Source organism: Pongo pygmaeus, chromosome 19 (assembly GCF_028885625.2).
Source record: "Pongo pygmaeus isolate AG05252 chromosome 19, NHGRI_mPonPyg2-v2.0_pri, whole genome shotgun sequence".
Lineage (NCBI taxonomy): Eukaryota > Metazoa > Chordata > Mammalia > Primates > Hominidae > Pongo > Pongo pygmaeus.
This window is the reverse complement of record NC_072392.2, coordinates 60397386-60405203: the sequence shown is the minus strand read 5'-3', so window position 1 is coordinate 60405203 and position 7818 is coordinate 60397386.

The following is a 7818-nucleotide window of genomic DNA, read 5'->3' as shown; positions in this document are numbered from 1 at the left end:
AAAGAACTTTCAACCCATAATTCTCTATCCACTGAAAATATCCTTCAAGAATGAAGGTGAAATAAAGACATTCTCAGTTGAAGAAAAACTAAGATAATTCACTGTCACCATTTATCTGAAATGACACCAGAAAGAAACTTGGGACATCAGAAATAAAGAAAGAGCAACAAAAATGTTAAATATCTGGGTTAAATATAATAGACTATTTCTCTCCTTTGAGTTTCTTAAAACCTATTTTCTGGTTGAAAGCAAAAGTTATAATGCTGCCCAGTGAAATTTTTCATGTATGTAGAGACACAAGGCAACTGGGGAGAAAGATTAAGGAAAATATATGGTGGTAAAATCTCTAAATCCCACTTAAAGTGCTAAAATATTGATTTAAGTAATGAAAAGTCAAATGTATATGCTATCATACCTAAAGCAACCACTAAAAATGTTATATATGTATATATACATATAATGTGTGTAAATGTATATATAAATGCAATAACATTTAAAAGAGTACCAAAAATTGTTCAAACAACCCAGAAGAAAGCAAGAAAGAGAAAACAGAGGGAACAAGCAGAAAACAAATAATATAATTGTAAACCAAAATATAAATAATCACACTGAATCTAAGTGAATGGTCTTAACACATCAGTTAAAACACAGATTGTCAGAATGATTTTTTTTTTTTTTAGATAGGGTCTCACTCTGTCACCCAGGCTGGAGTGCAGTGGTGCAATCTCAGCTCACTGCAACCTCCGCCTCCCAGGCTCAAGCAATTCTCCTGCCTCAGCCTCCCGAGTAGCTGGGATTACAGGCACACGCCACTACTGCCCAGCTAATTTTTGTATTTTCAGTAGAGACGGTGTTTCACCACGCTGACCAGGCTGGTCTTGAACTCCCAACCTCAAATAATCCGCCCACCTCAGCTTCCCAAAGTGCTGGGATTACAGGCATGAGCCACCATGCTCAGCCCAGAATTTTTTAAATGACTCAACTATGTATTGTTTAAAAGAAGCCCACTTCAAATATAATGATATAAGTAGGTTAAAGGCAAAAGGATTGAAAAAGATATACCATGCTAACACAAATCAAAAGAGAGCTAGAGTGGCTATGTTAGTTAGTATCAAACAAAAATACTTCAAAGTAAAGAAAATAACTAATGATAAAGCAGGAAAGAGTTAATTCTCTAAGAAGACATAACAATTCTAGATTTATAAGTGTTTAACAACAGGGCTTTGAAAAACAAAGCAAAACTGATAAAATTAAAAGGAAAAATGAGTAAATTCACAATTGTAGTTGGAGGCTTTTACACTCCTCTCTCAGTAATTAGTAGAACCAAGGGTGATTCCATTTGCTTTCCTCTGATGCTCCAAACATGGACTCACGCAATCCTCCCACCTCAGCTTCCTGAGTAGCTGGAACTATAGATGAACACCACTAAGCCCAGCTAATTTATTTATTTATTTATGTTTGTGGAGATAGGGGTCTCACCATGTTGCCCAGGCTGGTCTCAAACTCCTGGCATCAAGCAATCCTCCCACCTTGGCCTCCCAAAGTGCTGGGATTACAGGCATGAGCCACCATGCCTGGCCCAATTTCTTTTACAGGCTATGAAAGAGGAAGCAACACCAATTGGATGAATTATAAGAAGAATCAGAATCTCGGTCATGCAAAGACAGACCCAGTTTCCCCAGTGATTCCTGTCAGCTACAACATTTTGAAGTATATTAACATTAAGCCCTGAATATGCTTCTTATTTTAAATACTGTGGTATAGTGCAATTCATTAGCCTTTTTGAAAGGCATAGAAAGGATTTGAAGTCAAGCATGTCTTAAAGAAGCAAAGAGACTGATAGTTAATACCAATCACCCAGATCCAGAAGTGGGGCAACAAGCGTGGAGCGCAGGCTTAGTATCAACCTGATTGTGTCTAATGCATTCTGATGACACCTCTGCAACTGAGCGTTAGCATCCATACTGTTCCAATTCTCCATACAGCATCTTCTACAGAAACAGATCTCTAAGAGAAGAAATGAAAAAGTTTCATCCAATCTTCAAAAAAAGTTAATGTCAAGTAAGGACATTACTGTTACATTATAATATCGCATCCCAAAGTCAGCCTAGTGAAACAAATGCTTAATTTCTTCTCTTCCTTCTTATTTGTAGTGTCAACAGATCAAAAGGCAAATGTACTCTAAAACTAAATCTAAATGCTTAAAATTATTCACCTCTTTTTACTGCTTATTAGCCCTCATAAATAATAACTCACTAACTAGGACGTGGAAATTTTACTCAGAAAGAAAAGCTTAGTTATGGCAATAAAAATATTCTTATAATACAAACTAAAATAAAAAACTTAATATTCCTTTGTCTGCTCTATTGATAAGCAATAGAATCAAATTAAAATTAGAATCAAATATTTTAGGAATGTCAGTGACCTTAGAGATGGTTTAGCTAAACAATCTCACTTCAAGACTAGAAAGATGAAGTTCGAGCATTGTAAGAAACTTGTCAAGGTAACACAGAATACTACCGGCAAAAAGTGGCTGCGGAACTCTGGCTGCCTATCCACCAGTTTTGTGTCCCTTTGTTTATTAAATACTGTCTTTTCACAGTGTTATGAAGGTAAAAGGCTAGCACACCAGCCTCTCTGGCTTGTAAGTAAGTAATGAATGGGGGATATAAAGTAGTCTAATCCATTGTGCATTGGAAGTAGATGGAAACCTCTTGTGAACACCTGGGCAGTAGAATAACTGAAATAAACAATTTTTCTAGTTGCTACAGCAGAAGCAAGAAAGAATGAAATTGACTTTATTTATCTATTTAAAGAGTGAAGACAGAAACTGCAATAAGAATTCCAGCATCACTGTTCAACCAAGAGCTAATTTTTATATTGTTTTAGAAAATGTAGTCATTGGCCGGGCACAGTTGCTCAAGTCTGTAATCCCAGCACTTTGGGAGGCTGAGGCGGGCGGATCACAAGGTCAGGAGTTTGAGACCAGCCTGGCCAATATGGTGAAACCCTGTCTCTACTAAAAATACAAAAATTAGCCAGGAGTGGTGGCGCATGCCTGTAGTCTCAGCTACTCGGGAGGCTGAGGCAGGAGAATCGCTTGAACCCGGGAGGCGGAGGTTGCAATGAGCCGAGATTGCACCACTGCACTCCAGCCTGGGCAACAGAGTGAGACTCTGTCTCAAAAAAAAAAAAAAGAAAGTGTAGTGACTATTTTATTGTTGATGATTTTACCTCATATGACATTCCTGACATTGTGATTAATAAGTAAAAGTTGTGCTGCCAGAAAAAAAAAAAGAACTAATGGAGAGAAAATCAGCAAAGATACAGAACTGAATAACACCATCAACCAAATGGAAACAATTTATATGTATACAAAATGCTACCTAATAATAGCGGAATAAACATTATTTTGAAGTGCACATGAAACACTCATAAAAATAGGCCACATTCTGGGCCATAAAGCAAGCCTCAACAAATTTAAGAGAATTAAAATCATACAAAGTGTGTTCTTTAAGCATAATGGAATCAAACTAGAAAACAATAAGAGAAAGATAACAGGAAAACATCCAAACACTTGCAAACTAAGAAAACACGCTTCTAAATAACCCATGAGTCAAGAAATGTTTTTTTAAAAAATGAGAACTGAGGCCAGGCTGGTGGCTCACACCTGTAATCCCAGCACTTTGGGGGGCCGAGGCGGGCAGATCACCTGAGGTCAGGAGTTCGAAACCAGCCTGGCCAAAGTGGTAAAACCCCGTCTCTACTAAAAATACAAAAATTGGCCAGGTGTGGTGGTGCACACTTGTAATCCCAGCCACTTGGGAGGCTGAGGCCAGAGAATCACTTGAACTCAGGAGGCGGAGGTTGCGGTGAGCAGAGATTGCATCACTGCACTCCAGCCTGGGCGACAGAGTGAGAATCTGTCTCGAAAAATAAATAAATAAATAAATAAATAGAACGGAATGAAAATTGAAACACAGTATATCAAAATTTGTGGAATGCAGCTAAAACAATGCGTAGAGGGAAATTTATACCATTAAATGCTTATATTAGAAAAGAAAGAAATGTCTCAAATCAATGATCTAAGCTTATGCTTTGTTAAACAAGAAAAAGAAGACTACAGTAAACAAAGCAAGCAGAAGGATAAAATAATAAAGGCTAGAAATTAATTAAATAATAAAATAAATGTCAGAAATTAATGAAATCTAACACAGAAAAATAATAGAGAAAAAAATGAAACCAAGGTGATTCTTTGAAAGATCAATTTTATTGATAAACCTCTAGTTAAACTGACCAAGAAAAAAAGAAGACAACTTACAAACATCAGTAATAAAAGAGGGAACATTACCACAGACCCCACATACATTATGAATATAAATGTGACAACTAGGATAAAAAATTCCTTGAAACAAATTACAAAAGCTCACTCAAGAAGAAATAGTTATATTGAAGTCCTGTATCTATTAGTGACATTAAATTCATGGTTTAAAAGCCTCACACAAAGAAAACTCCAGCCCTAGATGCTTTCACTGGCAAATTTTATCAAACATTTAAGGAAGATATAATGTGGGCTGGGTGCGGTGGTTCACGCCTATAATCCCAGCACTTTGGGAAGCTGAGGTGGACAGATCTCCTGAGGTCGGGAGTTCTGAGACCAGCCTGGTCAACATGGTGAAACCCTGTCTCTACTAAAAATACAAAAATTAGCTGGGTGTGGTGGCACATGCCTATAATCAAAGCTACTCAAGAGGCTGTGGCAGGAGAATCGCTTAAACCTGAGAGGTAGAGGTTGCAGTGAGCCAAGACCACACCATTGCACTCCAGCCGGGGTGACAGAGCAAAACTCCGTCTCAAAAAAAAAGAAAGATATAATGCTAGTTCTACACAATCTCTTCCATGATATAGAATGTCATAGAAACTTTCCACCTCATTTTATGAGGCTAACTGTACTCTGATATTAAAACCTGACATGGACATTACAATAAAAGAATACTACAGAACAAGATAACTCATGAAAACACATGCAAAATTCCTCAACAAAATAGTAGCAAATTGAATTCAGCAATATAAAAAAATCATAACAAGTGGGGTTTATCCTGGGAGTACAAATCTATTTTGACTCTTGAAAAATCAATTTAATTCAGCTTATCAACAGCCTAAAGAAAAAAAAAAGACATCTGATCATCTTAATAGATGCAGAACAAACATTTGACAAAATTTAACACCCAGTTTTGATAAAATCTCTCTGCAATCTAGGAAAAAACAAAAGGAACTTTCTCTGCCTGACAAAGGGAATCTATAAAAACAAAACAGAAAAATTCAATGAAAATCATTCTTAATGGTGAACAACTGAATGCCTTCCTCCTAAGATTAGAAACAAAGCAAGGATATCTGTTTTCACCACTTCTAGTCAACATTGTACTGGAGGTCCTGGCCAGTGCAATAGGCAAGGAAAAAAATTAATGTCATACAAATTGTAAAGGAAGAAATAAAACCGTCTCCGTTCCCAGATAACAAATTGCTTAAAAAATTCCAAAGAATAACCAAGAAAAAAGCTACTAGAACTAATAAGTGAGTTTAGCAAGGTTGCAGGATACAAAATCAGTATACAAAACTCAATCGTATTTCTTCATCCTAGATTTTTTCTTTGCAGGACAGTTCTCCAGGTAGCCTTAGACCAACCCAGTTCTTCCCCTTTGTTGTTTGTAGTCATCAAGAATGACTGTAAAATTTGCTGGGAATACAACATCCTGAGATAGGGAGGAACTGACCAGAACAGCCTGGGCTCTCTTCCAGTCCCCTAACAGAAGACAGATGTCCTCCAAGGCTTTATCCCAGAGAGTCCTGATGCTCCTGAGGTATAAAACCTAGAGTAGGCTGTCTTCCAGGGTCCCACAGCTGCAGTGCAAATGGGGTACATGCAGATAAGATTCCACCCAATTTCCTTATTTTTCTTATCTGCTATATATTTAGAAACTATGAAGGGATGCTTTCACTTATCAAATGATTTTTCAACATCTTGAAGTGAGCATGTGATTTTTCTCCTTTGATCTGTTAGTGAATTCTATTAACATAGAATAATAGAATTAATCAATTTAATAATAAAATGGTGAAACACTTTTGCCTTATTAAGATAAATGCTACAGCCCAGGCACAGTGGCTCATGTCTGTAATCCCGACAGTTTAGAAGGCCAAGGCAAGAGAATCACTTGAGGCCAGGAGTTCAAGACCAGCCTGGGTAACATAGCAAGACTCCATCTCTTAAAAATTGTTTTAAAATTAGTTGGGCATGGTGGCATGTGCCTATACTCCCAGCTACTCAGGAGGCTGAGGTGAGAAGATCATTTGTGCCCAGGAAGTCAAGGCTGCAGTGAGCTGTGATCATGCCACTGTACTCCAGCCTAGGTGACAGAGCAAGACTCTGTCTCAAAAAAAAAAAAAAAATTTAAAAATGCTACAGCCATGATGTATATTTAATTTCCTAAAGCTATATTTAGGATATTCTGTGTTCATAAACCAGATAGATCTGTCATAATATTTTCTTATTCTGTTGTAGTTTGGGTGACAAGATTATTCAAGTCTCAAACATTGAATTGGATTGCTTCTCTTTTTTTTCTGTACTTGTAATTTATTTATCAGCTTCACATGCAGTAAGTCCTTTGAATCTAAGTATCTGTGTCTTTCTTCAGTCCTAGAAAATTTATAGCCATCATTTGTTCTACCACTCATGGTCTCTATTTCTCCCCACATCTTCCCAACCCGGGGTATTCTTATGAATAGATATTGAAACATTTGACCCCATCCTCCATGTATAACTTTTCTTTCATTTTGCTCATCTCTTTTATCCCTTTGTACAGCACTCTGAGGGAATTACTTACCTCAAAATTCAAGCTTACTAATTGTATCCAACTATGAATTATATGCTCTTCACCCATATATTGAGTCCTTTTTTAACAAGAATATATGTATTTTTTGCAAGATCTCTATTAGGATCTTTTTCATAACTACTTGTTCTTGTTTCCCATATGTAATTCCTTCCTTTATTTCTCCAACAATAACTGTAGACTTTTTAAAGTTTTCTCCTAATGCTTTATTGACTTGTGTATATTTTTCCATTTCCATTTGTTATCTCTCTTAGTGAAGTTGGCTTTCCTCATGTATTTTTTGAGTCTTTACTGTGTTCTTACCATTGTGGTTGGGAGTCTCTGCTGGACGGCTGGGTGGGAACTGCTGCCATGATTCTGAGGGTTTCGGTTGAGAAGGAAGGGTCACAGTATGCTGTGGTTTGGTGGCTTCTCACCTGGGCGGTGATACATCTTGTTTCTGCCAGGTGTGGCCAGCCACCTAAAGTACCACCTGGTCTCTGATCCAAGCTGCAACCCCTACTATTCTCTAAGTCTGTCATCTAAAGGCAGACATCTTCACCTTTGCCCTTGGCCCATGGCAGAAGGAGAATGTGCAAAAATCAATCAAAGAAAAACCCCAACTAACCACACCATCGGTAGCCCCTAGGGTCTCTTCTGCCCTGTTTGCACTGCCTGTAGTCCAGAGGCAACGTGCAGAGCTCTCCCACATATACCCTACTCTCAAGTTTCTCAGTATGATCTGCCATCTGTTCTTGTCTTTCCCAGAATCCTGTTGTTTTTAGTCTACTGAGAGTCCCCTTTCTTGCTTTCAAATGGAACTGTGTATAGTGTTTATTTGTTCTATTTCTCTCATGTCTATTATTTCTGTGCATTTGGTATAGAGGAGAAAGACTGCAGTGTGTATTCAGTCCACCATCTTGAAACTGGTGCTTTCCCTCTGTGTGTTTCC